Consider the following 21285-nt stretch of genomic DNA (forward strand, 5'->3'; position numbering starts at 1 on the left):
CTTCATTGAGGGATATACCAGTGCGAACGAAGCGAATGGTATGTTGCCGCTACTACTCTGGATGAGTCTAAAAATCATTCTAGGCATTCTCTTGAGGATGGCAAGGGGTAGTGTAACGTTGGGATATACACCAAGGGCATGCACGCGAATCAAAAAAAATATTTCTTACTGTAAACCTTCCAGACCAATCAGCCTAACATCCATTCATGCTGAAATCATTTTGGATAAGCACATTAATGGTAATGCTTCACGTCCATACTAACATGTTTACCACTGAAATTGTCCTGTCTCAGTTGACGGATAAACTATGTCATGCCATAGACACCAAAGGGATAGCTCTGTGTGAATTTTTGAATTTCCACAATACATCATACCGGGAAACCCAGATTCGGGAACACTCTGGACTTTTAGTTGAACAAAATCATAGAAAACACAAGCAGAAATGCCAAGTGCAATGCATTTTGCTATGAATACAACCCAAAGTCATGCACAGGATAAGGCACATTTACTGGTAATGTGGACAATATGTTAGTAGTTGACAAACTCTTGGAAGGGGCATCTAATACTGAAATACAAGTACAGAGTTAACCAAATAATATTGTATCAATGCAACTGGGGCAGGAGGGCGGGGCTAAGCAGGAATCTAGGTAAGACCACCATAGTGCCACTCATTAGGAAAACTAAATTTAATCACTTGAGAGCTATAAGATTATGCGAGGGCCAAACTTTATACTAGGGTATTCTGGAAGACGTACATCGGAAATATGTGTAAGAAAGCTAGCTTTGATGATTTGCAGATCTCCTAAAGTACTACGTAATAAGGCCGATAATTACTATTGTGCAATTTGGGCGGATAGAATTAAACTGAACTTCAAAAATTGACCTATGCGTGTATCACCGGAACTTTGAGAACCTGCGCTATTATTAACCTAAGGCAGATATCGGTATGGGGTTTATCTTGAGGCGTAAGGGAATGTTCATGATTTTTTTCGGGTTCTCTTCTAAGAATGGCTACTTGAAAAGTGCACTTTTTAGCCGCTCATTATTTTCGTTCCATACAAATAGTGTCGAAGCTAAACTTTACTTCGGAAAGAACTGATTGCAATCCTTGATTTGATATTGCCTGGATGGATGGATAGTGAATTGAATCCTGCTAATTTATTTAAGATTTAAAATATATATTGCAGACAGATGCTTATAGTCTATAGCTGCTATCTTTCTCGCAACCTCACATTGGCTGAGTTCGAGCACATGTCGGGCGGGCTGGTCTTTTAAGCGTAAGCAAGGAGACCAAAAGTTATTGTCAATGGTCAAATTTTACCGGGACTAGTGTATTTAAACCGCGCTCGTTCTTGTGCTCGAGAAATAGCATATGTGCACTAAACATCTCTTATAGATCTACTTGACATATTCTGGTTAAAGTTGCAACCAGACTAGTATCAAAAAACCTGAATGTTTGGCAAAACAAAAACTCGAGAAGAGGGCACAAAAGAGACAGCATAGCTAACGACCCTACGTTCATCAAATGCTTTATTACAGATGGGAGACACGGGCTATAACGCCGAAAACGTCCAACAAAATAGTAAATAGCGTGGCGAAAATGAGCCAAAACCAAGAATAAATAAATTCATCGAAGGAACAAAAGGCCATCCTGACCAAGGCATCTAGGACGGAGCAAAGACTATTACAGACAGAAAGACAGAAATCTGAAAAAAAGGAATGAGCCAAGTCCAATCAGCTTCTTGGTGGGAAAGTGCAGCTCCATAGGCGAACTAGCATTCCTTTCACGATTTAATCTGAATTTGAAACTGTGAAGTGCACGCTTTGGACCGTTATGGAGAAATTTCTGCTTTTACCCAAGGCAAATGCGGTGCTTTGGTGCAAGGGAAAACTGGAAGGCGAAAGAGAGACTTCAGGGTGGCCAAGATCCTTAAAAGGAATGAGCGGGCCAAGTAGGGCTCTCCTTAAAAACCGGATGGAGTTTTTCGAAACTCGAGAGTTGAGGAGAGGGTAATTGGTGACAGAAATGGCAAGGAGAAAATTATTGGTTCCTACAAACTTTTCAGAGGCTTCTACAAACTTTTCAACACGAAAGTGTTGCAAAAGAAAATTAATATAATAAATGGATTATGGCGAGGCAAATGGTGATCAGTGAAAAGACGAAAGCTGATACACTATCCATTGGGAATTTCAAAGCATCTGGCATGGATACAGCGATGGCAAAGGATGTAGGGCACTCAAAGCGACCTCTACGAAATATTTTTTTAGCAAAACCTGGAGAATGGATTTTTAAACTGAAGGTACTTCAAACAAGTCAGCTAAACATCATTCTCGCTAAAGTGTCTGGAGAGACTGGTTAAGCATTACATTCATGAGAAGGCGGCGTTTAGGTCCCACCCGTCAAATGAAAACCGACATTCTCACTAGCCTGTGAAGCTGGACTACGGTTCCGATAATACTTTGGTTAAGTGAATCTATGCTATGCCAACGCAGACATTTCTATTCACTGGAATAGGAGCTAATCGCTACTTAACGACAGAAGCGGTCAATGATAGCTTCCAAGAAACTGTGCTATCGCTACAAATGTGAAGTATATTGAACGACTCATTACTTTGTGAACTGCAAAACCTGCCAAAGCACGCCCAAGCTTATGCATATTACGTGGATGTGCTAGCAGCTTATCGAAACATCGGAATTGTGTTTAAAAATACATAACGCGCCACTGATTTGATTGACAATCGGTGCCCTACACACGGGCTTTCAGAAACTCTAAAGCAATCTTCTTTTTCTTCAGATTTTATCCCGTCCACAAGCGGTGTCGACTCGTCGTGATCGGTTCCGCCATTTGGTTTTATCAAATGCAGAAACTCTAAAGCAATAATGACATTATTTACAGAAAGGCGGAAACTGAATGTTCCTTGGTTTCTAAAGATGAGAGGGATAACCCTTCAGCTTCCCAAAAAAATAAAAAAAAAATTTATGATCGTTTTAGACAAGAAACTTCTTTGAAACATCAAACAAAGCACTGACACTCATTAAGCTAAAATACTGCAAGGCTAAATTATTTTACTACCTGGGAAGGCTGAGGATATCTGTGGACGTTGTCTCTAGACTTATTCCGTCTGTCTGTTGTGTATGTTCGGACTTGTGAAAAGTAGAAAATCATGCCTAGGAGAATACCCAATGCCAAATGCAACGTTAAAACCCCTAGAAATAGAAAACATTTCAAATGTTGATTGGTTGTATGACTGATCGGTATACCATAGCTAATAGGTACAGTATAACTATCAAAGGACCGCAATAATTCTTTTGAACGCGCAGAATTTTTACGAACAACATGAAAACTAAACTTTGCATAGACAAATACTCATTGCTATGATATGCAACACGTTTATATGGATCGCCTAAACTCAACATAAATATTACCATTTGCCGCATATCTAGGGTTTGACAGTTGTAATATTTCCAAAAATGTTGTGTCAATAGACTTCACCGCTTCCGAATAAAGTTTGAAAGTTTGTGTAACGGACAGACAGATTCATGTCGGCAAAAGCAAATCGTTTATATATATATATAGTCTATGTTTCTCCAAACCTAACGTTGGCAGAGTTTGACAGCACCTTGCACAGATTGAAGAATGGAGATCAAAATTTGAGCTTAATGCGTTGATTACATGATGAAATAGTTCACTGACTCTTTTGGAAGCCATCGCGAAAACTGGACATCAAACTGACCAATGATGGATTTAATGCGCAGGAACTCCAGTGAAACTTTTCACCTTACATGACCGATCAGATCATCGTGTTCGATGTGAAAAATCTGGACGAGAAGGAGGACGAAAACATTTAATTGGTAGATATTTATTAAGGTATGTTTGAATTACCCTATTTATACCGGCAACACCCTCGGAGTTAACCTTCCAAATCAAGGAATGCATCATAAAACATATCTATGCAAAGGGACTATACTTTGCCCGGTAGAAGGCGCAGCTGCTAATGGAGTATGTTACAAGGCAGTAGATAGGGTTGACCAAGAGGTGAAGGAACGTCATCAAGTTACTGAAAATTCAATAATTGCCCTTGATGTTTCAAATACAGCTTGGTCATTTGGAAACTAATAGGGAGACCTCTGACCACGATTGGTATACTCAATTACATGGCTGCGCTTACCGTTAGCTACCTAATAGGAAGCAAGCTTCGACACGACACGGACGAAGGAATCAAGTGTTACGTTATGCCCGTGGGTACTTCACGAGGCTTTGTGCTAGGGCGACTGCTATAAAATATCATAAGTAATGACTTCCTTAATGAGCTAGTTGCTTCGAACGCCACGATAGTGGGTTACGTCAATGACATAGAGCTAATTGTAGTTGCAAAATTTTTTCGAAGGTTAGTTTAGGTTCGTTAAAGAAATAGATGGAAATGATTGGTACCCACGGATGACAGAACACAGCCGCCCCTAATCATAAATGTCGTGAGGAAAATACATCAATTCAAAACCATCAATGAAATACCTTGGAATGATAATATAGGCTAAGCTCAATCTCAAACAACATTTGCAATTTGCTTGCATTAAGTCATCCAATGCCGGCTTAACCTTGGCAAGGCTGGCGCTGCACCATATTGCTACAAAGCCCCAGTTTGAGAAAGTACACTACCCACCACATACAATACCCACACCACGGGTGAGGTTAACAGAAGAGCGCCTCCAGAACCATATTGAATAATGCTGGAATGATACCAGTTGACGTCTTGGCCGATGAAGCATTATAATAATCGTTGGCGCAACAATCCATATTGGTTCAGGGCCTTGAAGTGCATTAGAGCACTTCATTCAAGACCGTAACGGTACACTACAGGATTGCACTACCCTGTAAGAAGCAATGTGGTCATCATTGCGCTCGCCCAAAATTATTACCCTGATTTCACTCAGGTACCCATTCACAGCTGAGTCGACTAGTATCCAACGTCAAATCGCGATACATATCCCACTGAAACCAGTGAGATTTGAACCGCGACCTTCCGTACGACAGTCTTGCGCTCTAACCACTCGGCTATCCGGATGATGAAACATTGCATGTCTATAATGAGCCCGGCCCTAATTCCGATTGACACTCGAAAAATACCGCAATGGTGGTCTACTGAGCAGGCAACAGTAATGGTCGAAATGGGGTCGATTGACCTATACATTGATTCCCAACATCAAAATCTAGACACAAGGAGGGCGCTAGAGATAAACTGAAAATTCACACAAACTTCAACTAACTGTTCCAGCTTTGATGGTATCTCGAAGGAGCATCCATTGTCCAAAATTCATACAAGCAAGGAAAAATGAGGAGAAGACATTGACAAGAACGGCAGTACCGGAAAGTCTAGTTGGGGTAATAATTGAATGACAGGAAAATTGGAATTCATTTAGGCTGAGGGAAGAAAAAAACAAGTCGGGAAACCGGAAGCTGGACGCTTCAGGTACGAAAGGTTTTGTGTATTTCTTAGTACGTAGCACGTAATATACCCATATATTATGTGAGAGTATCCACTTTTGAGGTGATATTGACATTCATAGTCTTCAATTTTCAAAGAAGCAACAACTTCGATGTATTGTAAATTTGTTAGTAATAGCGCGATTTCCATCAAACTTGGTATGATCATGGTCTACATTATAGCCTATATCACTGCAGAATTTCGTGCCGCTAGAATGAATTTAAGGGGGGTTTCCAGCCAATTACAAAAAATTATAGTAATATACTATTATTAACTTTCTTTGAACAGATATCGGTATGAAAGGTATTTCGGAGCCAAGGCACCATACAGTGGCAGCCTCCTGATTTTTTTCAGATTTTTCGATTCGGTAGTTTCTGAGAATGGCCCCCTTAAAGAAATGATCACTTTCAACCCCCCGAACTCCCCACGTTTCCAAGAAATGTCAAAACTAAGACCGGCTTCGAAAAGTACTAATCGAGACCTTTAATTTGATACCCCACATGACTATATTTGATGAAAAAAAATTTTACACCCCTCTTTTGCATGTATGGGGACCCCCCCTTAAATTCAATGTAAAAGGATGTAACTCACTGTATGCGTGAGCGTTCACAGTTCCCACCTTTCTACCAAATTTGGTGTCAATCGCTATAACCGTCTCCGAGAAAAATGCGTGTGACGGACAGACAGACAGACAGACAGACAGACAGACAGACAGACAGACGGACAGACAGACAGACAGACAGACAGTCAGACAGACAGACGGTAAACCGATTTTAATAAGGTTTTGTGTTTACACAAAACCTTAAAAAGCATTGGGAATATAATCGATGGGTTAAGAGGCAGATAGGTAGAGTTAACCCCACGACACGACGTGAAACTTTAGGATGGTTCCGAGTGGGCAGGTGTTAGAAATAGGTGTTATCTGGCTAAAGACTTGAATACGGCCAGCTACATGAGCAACTCAACACAAAAAATTGCATGTTAGGCGACTCTGTAAGGGAGTTGACTCGAGCTCCCAGCGTGGCGGACATAAGCTGATAATGTCCAAAATCATTGGTAAGCACTTTCCTTAACTTACGACACAATAATGACAAATACTGTTGCGCTTACTGAACAACATCTGACGAAGTAACAGGCGTCAAGGCACGGTAATTTCTTCCTGATTAAGTGTATGCGTCGGTAAGAATCCCTTTCGAATGTGTGTAGTCATCGTTGAAGGCAGGGCAGAAGGATCAACACACGTACAGACAGATTCATATCAAATATTCCTTGACAATTAATCCGTAAAGTTCAGAAGACGCAGAGAATGCTTCATTCAAAGGCCCAAGATACACTACTCAAAAGGCCGCATCTGTAGCATCAACTGGTGTGCAATCAACGCCTGAAAACGTTGTGAAGTGTATGTTGAAACCGAAGGGGCATGGACCAATGTCAAAAAGGTGATGGCAGGAATCCATAGTAGGCTTAGGCAGGAATCATTCGGAGTCGGAAAAAGGAGCGGTAGAGAAATACAAACTTAAATATGAGAACTACTTAAATTTTTATACAGTCCCGGAACGTAATAACAAATTTTTGAAAGGGGGAGGAGGGAAGCTGGGAAGCATCAGTGGTAGTATTAAAGCCTTCGACGGACAGGGAAATGGGCAGGCAGACAAACAATAAACCGATTTTAATAAGATCTTCTTTTGTACGAAACTTTAAGGACAAAATTAAGGACTAAGATAGAGAACCTTACATGCATTGGGCATTGTATCTGGACATAATACATACAATTTAAAACAAGTCGGAATACCGGAAGCTCGCGCTTCGGGTATAAAGGTTTTGTGTTCATCTTATCTAACAAATTTCAACGCACATTTTTCTATCCGTATATAGCTACAAATCCAACATAATCCTTCATACAATATTTTTCCAAACTACGAGACATACGTACATATTACAGCCATAGATATTACGCTCACCCTAAACAAACAAACTGCCTATTTCCGAATACTGTACACATATATGCACGTATATCAATTGATCGTACCCATATTTCCGATTTACTTCTTATATCTATCTGAATTAGGCACTACCCGCAAAGTTCATTAGCACGCATATACTATATACCTACATACACACATGTCTGGTTGGAGTAATTGATATTCATATACAAATGACTAAAAACTAAAACAAAATAATCCTTTCCGCCCCCATCCATAAGAACTCATTTCGTTGTGGTATTGACGAATTGACATGTGATGATGACGTCATGCAGGTTGTAGAGTGCACGAAATTCACAAAAATTGTAAAGTTTCACCCCCTATAACTTGGTTAATAATAGTCGGATTTTCTTCAAACTTGACCAAATTGTGCACCATGTTCTTCATTACACCTATGCTAAATTTTGTACTTCTGCGATGAACATAAGGAGGGTGCCGGGTAAATTTCTAAAATATGAAAATGTACTATTATTAACTTTATTTGTGCATATATCGGAACCGGATATATTTTGAGGCCTAGATTTCATAGAGATGCACTACTGTGATTTTTTTCAGATTTTTCGGTTGGATAGGTTCTGAGAACGAGACCTGTTACACTTTTTGGGGGTCACATTTTGAGCCCTCACTTCCCTATGTTTCACCCAATATCAAATATTGAACCAGTTTCGAAAAGTACTAATTGAGATCTTTCATTTGGTACCCCACATGGCTACATTCTGTGAAAAAAAAATTTGCAGCCTCCTTTCACCTGTATGGGGAGCCCCCCTTAAACTTAATACAAAATGGCGCCAGTTGCTGCATGTAAAGGGAACGGCAGATCACATACTCTTACCAATTTTCGTGACAATCGGTTCAGCCGTTTCCGAATAAATCGGGTGTGACAGACAGACAGACAGACAGACGGACAGACAGACATCGAATCGATTCTAATAAGGTTTTGTTTCACACAAAACCTTAAAAAACGATCACCAACGGATGATTGCCCGACACTGCAGAAGCCAATACAAAAGCCCAATAAGTTGGTGATATGCAAATTTGATAGATACTTCTCACATTTGTTTTGCTCAAGATACATATGTAGCTGGGAGCCTATCATATGAGAAATAGCCATTACACGCCTGGGAGCATTACAGATACCATAAAAGGAATTCATGCATGTTTTCAAGAAGAAGATAACATTAACAATCAGCTTTGTATATGCAGTGACCATTTCTATTCAAGATATAATTGCACATCTCTGAATAATATTCCTGAAATTTGCTTAGCTGCAGGAATGGAATTTGCGATAAATTTCAGAGATGAAACATACTTTACAGATGAGAAGTTTAGTACAGGATGGAATTTTCTGAAAAAGAATCTCCAAATTCATCTCATTTCTCAGATGACAATGTACTTTCCTCAGACAGGAGGTTGAGGTGCTCCATGGTAATTTTCCAAGAAGATATAGGATCAAAAAAGTTAAACTTTCACATTTTTTAAGATTGTGTTTGGAAATTTGGTATCCTTTTCGGGAATTTTTGTATATTCCGGTTTTCATGTTCAGATGTAGGATTTATTTTAAGATTGTGATTGACAATCTCATCTATGTTACGTGACTTTGGAACCACTGAAGCGAAACTTTCAATAGAGTGAAAAAGTATGTTGTAGATTTTTTGAAATTTCTAAACCTGAAAGAAAAGAATTTGGAACTGAATTCATTTAGGACAGTAAGATCGAAGGAATGGTTACCAAATTGAACCAATAAAGGAGGATCTGTTTCTAGTATAGATAAAGAAAAATTTGGGAGGCAAGCAGATAGACAAAAAGAGAGATGTAGACGCACACAATTGATTTCTGTGGCAGTTTTCAGACCCTTGCTTGGAACAACAAAATTTAGGACTATTCTGATCGCCTTTCTACCGAGGTGAGGATAGAGTTGACAATAGTGGTTACTGGGCAGAAATAATCAGTCTACCCTGAACTTCCTCCTAGTAATTCCCAAAGTGGGTACTCTGATTGGAAACATATTGAACAGGAGGATTACTAGGTTCACAAGTAGTAGCACAAAAATGCCAACTATACGTAACGCGCTCATAGGTACAAACATGAGTATAACGGTGGTGAGCTGCCCACCGGAAATTATAGAATTCCATCCACACGACCCCGAAGTTAAATTTAAAATAGTGGAACAAGCTTCATGAAGCATAATGTAACATGGAGAGCACTTCGCTACCTACGCTAGAGTTTAGGCACATCGCACTTCACAAGCTCCTGGTGTAAAGATTGCGAACGAGAAGTTTTTCATCAGCGATGGCAACATTAGATGGTTAGTCATTACAAACTCCAGCCAGCTGAACTGTCAAGACTCATGTCGCACATCCTTCCGGCACTACGAACTCCTGGAAACTTCGGTGAAGGGAACAAGTGGTTCCCGAAATATCGGTATTTGCAAGAATAAATATTCACACCAACGAAAAAGAAACAACAAGTTTTTATTATTTCAAATAATTAATCGTTGGAAACACTGGATAATTTCACTCAGATATTGAACTCAGCAATTGATAGGTGTCCATAGCTAATCAGCCTCCCTAAGGGTGAATATTACATCTTAATCTTATTAAAATCGATTAACTGTCTGTCTTTCGGCCACATGCATTTTTCTCGGAAATGGTTACGCAGGTTGACACCAAAGTTAGTGGAAAGCTGTGAACTGTGAATGCTCAAGGATACAGTGAGTTACACCATCCTTCTTTGAATTTAAGGGGGGTCTGTATACATGTAAAAGAGGGGTGTAATTTTTTCCACCAAATATAAAGTGGGATATCAAATAAAAAGTCTAGGGCTAGTACTTTCCGAAACCAGTCTTAATTTTGACATTTGTTGTAAAGGTGGGGAGTGCGGGAGGTCGAAAGTGAACATTTCTTTCATCGTCTCATTCTCAGAAACTATCCAACCGAAAAGTCTGAAAATAATGAAGAAGCTGCCACTATTGGTACCAGGGCTCCGAAATACCCTCCATATCGACATCTGTTCAAATAAAGTTAATAGTTTTTAGTAATAGACTGCAAAATCCCCTTATGTTCATTTTAGAATTATGAATACTACTTACTGCATAGAGCATGATCCTACCGAGTTTGGTGGAAGTCGCAAAGCGGCCCACTCTAACGAACATATTCATATTCATAGCCAGAGTTGTAGGAGCACAGGTAGCACTCAAGGAGATGCTTTGCGCAAACTGAATTACAATAGGCCAGACTACGAAGTATGTTTATTTCGAACTCAACGCATCCTTAGCCATCTTCCTCGATGTAGTCCTCCAAAAATGGATCAACTGCAGTTCGAAACTATTGTTTTTCTTTTCAACGAAGCTCGATCTGACGGAACGTAAGAACAGAACACATAAACGAGAACTTCCGGGGATAAAACAATTTCGTCATATGCTTGAAGCGTGAGAGTTTAAAAGCTTATTAACGCTGCCCGGGCATGTGTCGCCCATCAATTCGTAGAAATCGTTTCCAACAATGTACATCCCTTATCCCACCCCGGAGCAAAGGACACCGTTCTAAAAGAGTTAAAAAAGTTACTCTAAGTTACTCTAAAACACAAATAATTAATAACAAACTTCCAATAAAAGATAATAACAATTCTATAATATTCATTTACTATTTGTAACAAAAACATATGTTTGTCTGTCAGTCAAGATCGATGGCATGGTTGCAGCCGCGTATTCGAACAAAGCCATCACAGTATCCAGCGCATTCCTCTACGTACGGACCTCCAGATTGAGGATACCACTTCGGGTTACCTCAGATCAAGGCAGGCAAAGTTTGAACTGACAAATCTATGACAAAGGTATGGCAAAAAGACTAGGTTATGAGCAATTGCTGAAAATGACCAAAAGGAAGCTCAGATCTTTCATAAAAATTTACTTATAATCAACGGCGCAACAACCAGTATCCAATCTAGGCCTGCCTTAGCAAGGAACTCCAAACACCCCGGTTTTGCGCCGAGGTTAACCAATTCCATATCCCTAAAAGCTGTCTGACGTCCTAGCCCACACCATCGCTCCATCTCAGGCAGGGTCTGCCTTGTCTTCACTTTCTACCATAGATATTGCCTTTATAGACTTTCCGGGCTAGAACATCCTCATCCTCGCAGATTAGGCGACCCACCCACCGCAACCTATAGAGCCGGATTTTATCCACAACCAGGCGGTCGTGGCATAACTCATAGATTTCGTCGTTATGTAGGCTACGGAATCGGAAGAATATAGTCAATGAATGCCAGGGAATATTCAGTGAGAATACAACAATCAACGATAGACTTTTTTTTCGATGAAGCAAATATAGGAAAATGATTAGAAGAACAACATTAATCTGAATGAAGCACTCCCAGATGTCGAATTACGCCAGCCAAAGTAGTTAGGCTCATCAGACTGATAATCAGTCGATCGACCGCTAAAATAAAAAAAGGATCGCCCTGAGCATTTGCGGCTAAGGGCAAACCGAAACGAAAGCGCTGCTTTATCAATGCCAATTGATCAGCTTGAATGGCGGTAAAGAAGGGTCGGCCGACAATGGCGAAGTCTTCATATGCAGTGAATGCCATCGAAGCCGCTTCGTGATTATACCAATTCATGAGGTCATAACTGTGAGCAATAGAGCAATTATTGCTCCTTCGGTGCTCCTTAACCGGATACTCAGAAGATTGGAGAAGAAACGGGTTGCTCGTTCTAATACAGGCTTAAAATCATGATGCTCAAAGGGAAAAGCAGAAGCAGTCTCTGCACTAATCAATCATCGGAAAAATTTCTATAATATATAATTCATAATAAACATAAGTTATTGGAGAAATTAGCTCTCAACACGTTGATAGATTGTATGCCAACGGAAACGCTAGACCTCGACTCTGCAAGGTGGTTTCAAAAGATGACTAGACGGTACGGTCAAATTAACCAAGGAGATTCTTTGGCACTGTGTTTATTTATACTATGACGAGGATGAGATTTGCATCCATAAGAGTCCATCTGATATTCCAAAATAAAGGTATGAGGGTAATAGCAGAACGCGATTTCGACATATACCAAATTTATTGGCAAAACCCTTACATAAACTCGATGGGATCCAGATGATCATCTATCTAGGCAATCTCTATCTAGGCAAGCATAACTAGTATGAGAAAAATTTTCGAAGGTACAATCTAGTAGTAAAAATTAGCGATAGGTCTGCGCACAAAGTATACAACCGCTTGAAGTCATCTGTATAGATAATCCACGTTGGTGCATCGATAATAAACTGGCAGTGGACGCTAGAAGGAAAGGACTTGCCACGTTCACTAGGAACATTATGCAGGGCAGTTTCAATCTACCTAATCTCGTCAGGAATGAAAATCTAGGCGGCACAAAACAACCAAGTATTTAGCCGTGCATCTTGACTATAATCTCTCATCGAAGAATCATATTCAGAAGCAATATTTAAAAATCTTGCAGATAGCTGTCGTATGAGAACTACCAGAATGGATTCACTTCCTTTAATTAGGCCATATTGAGCTGAACTTTGCTATCAGCAGGGAGCGGTTAGCATGGATTCAAGATATCAAGAGAGGAAGTAAGTTGTTTCCTATGTGGTCCTGTCCGTCATCAAGTGGGTGTGGACTCAGAACTCCCAGTTTCCTCAACAAAGATTCACTTCACCTTGGTTAAAGTCTGAACTTATGACGGACTTCACTTCAATATAATTCGCACTCACATCGTGTTTGTAATTATATGGTATATAAATGGAGTGATTACTACCTGTCGTTACTTTCGGTCACACTACTCCCAGGGCAGAGGTGAGGCAGCGTCTGATGAGTTGCCTTTGTCCTGGACGAAACCGTCAGTCAGCTTTTATGCATTCAAAGGTTCGATTGCCTAGATATTACTATAGCGGGGAGAACTACCCGGCCCATGCTACTCGAGGCTAAATTGTCCTCCCCTTCCTTTGCATGTGAAATGGAAAGTAGCTTACGACGTATATAAACTTAACATTATTGGCGCGTCGAAAGACAATCCATCTCGAGATCCCTGGTTCTAAAATTGTCTTTATGAAAACATACTCCGTCATAAACACCAAAAATAAGAAAATCGTTAACAAAGGTCAGCAGACAGATCATGGTTGCTGCCATAAAAATATACGCATGTAGGTGAACTTGTCAACCCTGAGCTGCTCCAGCGAAGTCTGGAAAAAAATCGAACGCAGAATAGATATTCAATACCTTCGAGAGGAAGATCTTCAAGCAAATTTCAAGCCCAGTGTGGAAAGATGGCAGATGGCAAACCAACAAATAGGAACTTTCTCTTTCTCTTCTTCTTTTTCTTCAGTCTTTGTCCCGTTCACAAGCGGGGTCGGCTCGTCGTGATCGGCTTCGCCATTTGGTTCTATCGAATGCCTGATCTGGGTGCAATCTCGAGGCTTTCAAATCCCCATCCAGCGTATCAAGCCACCGTTGCTTAGGTCTGCCTTTTGGACGTTTACCATCGACTTCGATGTACAGACCAATCTTTGCAAATGAATTCTCGTTTGCACGAATTGCGTGACCATACCATCGAAGACGCCTCTCTCGCAACTTTTCCACGATCGGTGCAACCCCATAACGATCGCGGATATCCTCATTTCGGATGTGATCTAAACGTGTGACGCCACTAGTCCAATGTAGCATCTTCGTCTCCATTACCGCAAGACGCCGTTCATTGTCTTTTATGGTCGGCCAACACTCAGAACCATAGAGAGCGACTGGACGGACGACATTGCGGTAAATTTTAGATTTGAGACGTTCCTTGATACGTCGATCACAAAGGACACCAGTTGTGGAACGCCACTTCATCCAGGTTGCGTTAATGCGTGAAGCAATTTCATAGCGCAGTTCTCCATTGGCTGATAGCGTTGACTCGAGGTATTTAAATCGCTCAGTTCTGGGCAGATCACTGCCGCTGACAGTGATTGTGCTTGTTTCATGGGGATCGGTCGTCAAAAATTCAGTTTTGTTTAAATTCAATCTGAGACCGTGTTGCACGAGGCGATCATTCCATTTTTGAACAAGTTGCTCGAGATCATTTTTGCTATCAGATGCTAGGAAAACATCATCTGCATAAAGCAGTAGGGCGCTGGACGTTGGATATCCCGTGTGACGGTGTCCATAACAAGAACAAAGAGGAGTGGTGAGAGGGTACTTCCTTGATGAACACCAACAGAGACACGAAGCGGTTTTGAAACACCCGCCATACTTCGAACTTTACTTTTCGGGTCGTGGTAGAGCAATTGAACCCAGCGCAGGAGTTCTTCTGGCACGAAGTGTTTTCGTAAAGCATACCAGATGAGTTCGTGTGGTACACGGTCAAACGCTTTCTCTAGATCCAGAAAGGCAATGTAAAGAGGGCGATGCTTTTCACGGTGTTTCTCCATGAGTAACCGCGCAGCGTGTATTGCGTCAGTAGTTCCGCAGTTCTTGACAAATCCGGCTTGATTCACGGTTATTTCAATGATTTCGCGAATACGGTTGTCAAGAATGCGTTCAAAAATCTTCATGGTATGGGAAAGTAACCGGATCGGACGGTAATTTGAACATTCTGCTGGGCTACCTTTCTTTTTCCATATTGGAACAGTGGTACTTTCTTGCCAGTCAGATGATGTTCTTCCTTCCTGAATAACCCCGTTAAAGAATTCACTGAGCCACAGTGTTGGATCCCAGCTCTTCACTTTCCAGAGCTCAGGTGCGATGTCGTCAGGTCCTGTTGCTTTCCCCGATTTCATTTGTTTTATTGCCTCCTTGACTTCAGTTGCGCTGACTGGTGGAACTGCTCCAAATGTCGGCAATGATTGTGGAAGTGGAGGATGAGCAAATTCTTCAGTTGAAATCTGCTCGAAGTATTCTCGCCATCTATCCGTTGCGGCTCGACGGTTGGTAAGCAAAGCACCGTTCTTGTCATTAACACAACAGAAGTGTTCGATATCCTGTGTGCGTTCATCACGGCTTTTAGCAAGTCGATACAGATCTCTCTCGCCATCCCGAGTGTCCAGTTTATCGTAAAGATTTTTGAAATAGTTCGCTCGGGTGACAGCGACCGCTTTCTTTGCTTCCCGGTTGCCATTCTTATAAATTTGCCAATTAGCAGGCGTTTTATCGTCGAAAAATTTGTGGTAGAGGCGTTTCTTTTCACGGATCTTCATTTCAACATCATCATTCCAAAGCCAAGTATCTCGGTTGATGTACCGCTTACCCGACTTGGTGACCCCGAGGGTTGCAGAGGCCGCTTTGTGGATCGTGTCTTTCATTTGGTTCCATGATTCGTCCACATTCGTAATGGTTGGCAATCGTATGAGTGAGACCGTTTCTTCTTTCTTCTCACCAAATCGCCACCATTTAATGCGCGGCGGGCCAGTGCGTTCTTCACGCCGTTTTATCGGTGGCTTAATTCGCAGGACAGCAATCAACGGCCGATGTTGAGGTGCGATGGTCTCATAGGGAACGACTTTGCAATCAGTGACAGTGGTATATATATAACGTGCCAAAAATCAACATCGATATCAAAATTCAGAAATTTCAGTGGGCAGGCAATATAAAGCGGATGGACAACAGGAGGCAATAAAGGCAAGATAGAAGACAGGCCACTCGATTGGCAACGAACTTGCAGAATGCCCGGGTTTTGAAATTGGAGGATATACAGTCAAAAAGATTAGAATGCAAAAATTTGGCAGAACAAAAATCGAGATCGAAGTGTTGCACCTTAGATGAAGAGCACATCGCAGGGCCCAGGGTTTGAACCTTACATCGGTTAAATTAACCAAATCCTTCACCTGTTGAATTTCATATCAGGCAAGAAATGCACACTAGTTCCCTAGGAGGGTTCTCAATAAGGAATATGAGCTCAAGATGCAATATTCACTCTTAGGGAGGGTAATTAGCTATGGAAACCTCTCAATTGTTGACTTTAATAATTTTATTTTTGTAAATGGGTTTGGAATCAGAGCTAACTAAAGATAAGCGTAGAAATTCTTCTTTTTTAAGTTTAATGTAATACAGGACTTTTTTAAAATTGGTTTACTGTCTGTCTATCTGTCTGTCTGTCGGTGATACACATTTTTCTCAGAAACGGTTATAGCGATTGACACCAAAGTTAGTGGAAATTTAGGAACTGTTAACGTTCACGTATACGGTGAATTACATTATTATATGTTGAATTTAAGGGAGGGTCTCTATACACGTAAAAGGGCGGTGTATTTTTTCCACCAAATATAATGCGGGGTATCAAATGAAAGATAACGATTAGTACTTTCCAAAACCAGTTTTAGTTTTGATTTTTTCTGGAAAAGTGGGGAGTGCGTGGTGTCGAAACTCAATATTTCTTTCACGGACTCATTCTTAGAAACTATCCAATCGACCAATTTGGAAATAGTCAATAAGCGGCCGCTATATGATGCCAAGGCTCCAAAATACCCTCCACACCGACTTCTGTTCACATGAAGCTAATAATAGTATATTACTATATATATTTTTAGAAATTGACTGCAAAATCACCTTATGCTCATCCTAGAATCATGAATATAGTTTATTGCATAGACCATGATCCTGTCAAGTTTCGTGGAAATCGCGCCACTTCCGTGGAAATTCAAGAATTTGAATGTTAGTATCACCCGAAAGTGGATAATAATAATTATAGTAATAGTTGGTGGAACAATTCAATTGGAAGCAGGGCCTGGAAGTATGTTAATTCAAGACCGCCACAGTACACTAAAGTATTCGAGTACCCTATAGGAGGGAATGTGATCAACGTTGCGCTCACCCGAGATTATTACCCTGATTTGACGCAGATAGTCTTTCGCAGCTGAGTCCACTGGTATATGACGAGTGAGGTTTGAACCGGGACCTTCTGTACTCTAACCACTCAGCTATCTAGATACCCATAATAGATGCATATATTATCATGTATTGCTTATGGGACAAATCTGTACTCAAATATTTTTATAAAAGAAATAAACAAAACCTTTCATACCTGAGGCGTGCAGCCTCCGGTTTCCCTTTTGTCTCATTTAGTAGCATGATTTGCTTGTTTAATATATATCCACCACGTCTTATGGTTGGTTCGGAAAGAGTTGATTTTTCAATCGTTTTCCGTCGCTTTGGATGGTCAGGCTAATCGAACCTAGCGAGCTAATATCAGCCCGGAAAACATAGGTATATTATGACTCACTCGCAACTTCTCCATGATAGGTGCAATAGCATAACGAACGGGCACATATTCCCATCTCTGTCGCGAAACATCCTCTGTCCCAATAGAGCGAGGCGGCGGTTATTGCCTTTCGTATCCGAGCAATTCGGCGGCAACAAGGCAAATAAGACTGCGGTAAATTTTGGATTTGAGGCGTTTGTTGATACGCCGATCACAAAGAATGGCAATTGCGTAGTATTATGCAGATTGCGATGACGCAAGAATCAATTTCATAGCGCAATTTTATTAATCTATTTAATTAAACTGATAGCATTGATAAAATATACTTAAATCGCCCAGTTCTCTCTGTTTAGTTTCGATTCAAGAAGAAACTATGCCATGTGAGGTGATCATTTCACTTTTGAGCACTGGGCGCTGGATGTCTCGCGTGGTATTGACCATCACAAGAACGAAGGAATTGAATGCTTCCACTCACTGAGCCGCAGGGCACTTTTTTGACCTGCTACACTTCAAAGTTTGCTCCTTACCATGCCACCCCAGGCGGTAGAGCAGATTAATTCAGTGCGGGAGCTTCACGCGCAGTTAACACTCTTGATATACGTAAATATCTACCGGTGGAGGAAATGCACTTAGATATTGGTGGGATAATGGAAGTAACCACATACCTATACTTTTCAACAAGAATCAACTTTAAGAGTTTTATGACTAGTAATTTTCGTCTATCAAATAGCGCCCAATGTGGGGCGCAAGTAAGGAAGTTCGCAAATCATCAACTCGAGAAGCCTTTGAACCATTTAATTTGAGCTAATTCATCACAATATCTAGATTGACATGAAACACGAGAGTAAATTCCCGGGAAAGATAAATCATGCATTGCGTGCATTTATTTGAATCGGATCTTCATAAGCATTCATGGAGTTGCAATTTGTAGCATAATATGCGCAATCAACTATCAATTGTAATTGTTTGTATTATTTTTATGGCTTATTAAATATTGTCTTCTTGATCGTAGAATGCTATAATAAATCGAAAATAATGGCAGTCTTTATTATAAATTAATAAATTAATGGTATCTAGCAAGCGCATTACGAAGTGCAAAACGAGTAGTGATAATTGATCTTGTACCCATTGGAGAGTCAAGTGTGCGTGCTCAATTATGAAGCCATTAAAATAAGTGTTTTCCTTTTCGCAATGACAATTCAATATATGTATTCAAGAGAGACTGCAACTAACAAAAAGAGGCAATTCTATAATTGCAAGCCATTATTAATAATCCGTGTTTGTTTACTCAGTTCTACACAATAAGCACTTAAAGAGCCTCCTTGGGAGAAAATCAAAACCGTACGTTGTCGGCATCGTCAAAAATCCAAGTCAACATTAACATAGATATGTCATAGGAGAAGCCAAAAGGCCACACATACAATTCGCTTCAAATTCAAATCACTTAAATGCTCTAAAAATAGTTCAAGTTGACAATATTTAATGGTGGCATTAGCATCAGCCCAAGTAGCTGAAAAAGCGTTTTAAGACGAACCGCGAGGCGAGGATAAACGCCGACTTTGGGAGATGCAATCTTCTCTAATGAAATACGCTACAATGCCAATTTGATTTTATTCCAGAGTTGCTATGGGAGAAGTCGCCAACGGTCAAGTAGAGGAATTAGTTTTATATTAAGTCATCACTTTCAATAACGTAAACTTCCTTAGAAATGCGTAGATACGTTTCAGAAAAGATAAATCACGTTTCAGGAAAATATAGAATTTGTAGAAATCCGATGTGCATGGCCATTCAGACCCCGTGGTTTGCGGGGGATTTTTCGAATTCATAGAAAATAGAAGCGTTTGTTCAAAAAGGCCTTAATCTTTTCACTAAAAATCTTATAGATGACTTTTTATTAAGGAAAATTTTCTCTACTGGTTCGAACTAATTTTGTCCATATGTTTTCTTTCAAATTTTGCCACATGCATTTACGGGAATTCCTACAAACACTTCGCCTAGTAATTCAGAAAGATATAAAAATTTAGTATGAATATTCACTTGTTCTTCCTCTATCGGGACCCAGCTAATGCGTGAAAGGATAGATGTCAATTTAATTTATTGCACGGTCGTTGCCAATGCTTCCCACACGGTTTCCTTCTTATGAAAAATTCTTTTCGAAATTTTTTCTACTTTGATTGCGAACTCGATGAAACGTAGAAATGATTCCGAAGATAAAAAAATATCTTTCTTGCCACAGATTTCTTTTACGATGCGTATATTATCATTTCAGAGCATTTTCATCTCAAGAACAGAAAGAAATTTGCCACCACATTCAAAATACAATTTTCTGTATCACAATTTGGTTTAACATTTGAATTTTTATCTTTTTATCTTTCACCTCACTTTGAGCATTTTTCAAGGTTTTTCTACATTTTCTTAAGCTTATGTGGCCTGAATTTCGTTTAGATGCACTCATTATCTGGCTTGGCGTGCGAACAACTTCGCAAATCATTATTTTTCTGATAAGAGATAAAATGTGAATGGCACTGCACTTGGATCTTTGTGTACTTTTGTCATCTACTCCTCTCATATGTTTGCATTCGAACCGACCTTGGTAGCATGCAACAGTTAAAAGTGCATTCAGATATGCACTTACTACAGGGAAAATACACTCAGAAAGCTGCACTAGAATTCACATTTTCGGTGCACTGAGTGGCGGATCCACCTCATTGGAGCGCGATTTATCTAAACAAGAAGGCGTCGCGATGCCAACTGAGATATTCGCGTGCTGATGTCGGCTAGATATTTTCGAAATTTCAGTTTATTCTATCTTTTTCTATACATGAAGTTACTGAAGGAAAGCTAGCGCTGATGCCGCCAAGAAAGCTACCCACACCCCCTGAGAATGTTGGAAACATATTTGAGTCGGGCGTAATCGGACTGTCGGTACTTTGATAAAAGCTCAGAACAACTAACTGTTGATTGTACGCGCGCGCTGTATCTGAAAATTAGCACGTGCTTTTCCGTATGTTTATATTGGGTGTAGTAAAATATTTAGGTATTGTTGCCAGTACAGATAAATGTGCTGAATAAGGGGAAGAAACTGATTAGAGTTAATGCAAGGTCAAGAAAATTAGGATAATATCGAGACGGTTCTACTCAAATTATGTAAAAAGATTAGCTCTGCTGAGTGTAGGTACAAGAAAATGAGATAATGATAGTATCTCTAAACCCAGCCCGTTGCTGAAGACTATACATGATTATATGCCGACAAGGTGGGTGTTCAGGTATGAAAAATTTTACTATTTTCTTATACTGAAAGCAACCATTCCATAAGCGCTTTCCATTCACACAGTAATTTCGTTCTGAAGAGCACTATGTCTGCATGGAATTCAGTATTATATAACAAGCATACTGAACTTCAAGTTACTAAAAAACCGATACATCTCCAGCTTCGTCACAAAGGAAGTCTTGGTCGGATAATCAAGAAACTCCAACCACCAGATCCTCTTCAAAGGCAAGGATAATTACTCCACGGCCAAGGACCTTTTCATGACGATCTAGGAAAAGTTTGTTACCTATACACTTTCTCGGACAAAACGGCGTCACAAATAATTCCTGGTCTGGACGACGGACGGAATTCTCAAGTGCGCAAACT

At 40.3% G+C, this 21285-nt stretch overlaps 1 protein-coding gene across 5 annotated transcripts in view; it reads right to left on the reverse strand.

Moving 5' to 3' along the window:
- Positions 1–20417, reverse strand: part of LOC119647624 (adenylate cyclase type 2) — a 240162-nt gene extending 219745 nt beyond the window's left edge. For 3 of the 5 annotated variants that reach the window (XM_038048673.1, XM_038048674.1, XM_038048670.1), the window contains exon 1: positions 20238–20412. The gene's annotated coding sequence lies outside the window, so the exon portion shown is untranslated. The other 2 variants (XM_038048671.1, XM_038048672.1) reach the window with 2 other exon arrangements.
- Positions 20418–21285: the final 868 nt, after the last annotated feature.

This window comes from Hermetia illucens, chromosome 2, assembly GCF_905115235.1.
Source record: "Hermetia illucens chromosome 2, iHerIll2.2.curated.20191125, whole genome shotgun sequence".
In the NCBI taxonomy this organism is placed as follows: Eukaryota; Metazoa; Arthropoda; class Insecta; order Diptera; family Stratiomyidae; genus Hermetia; species Hermetia illucens.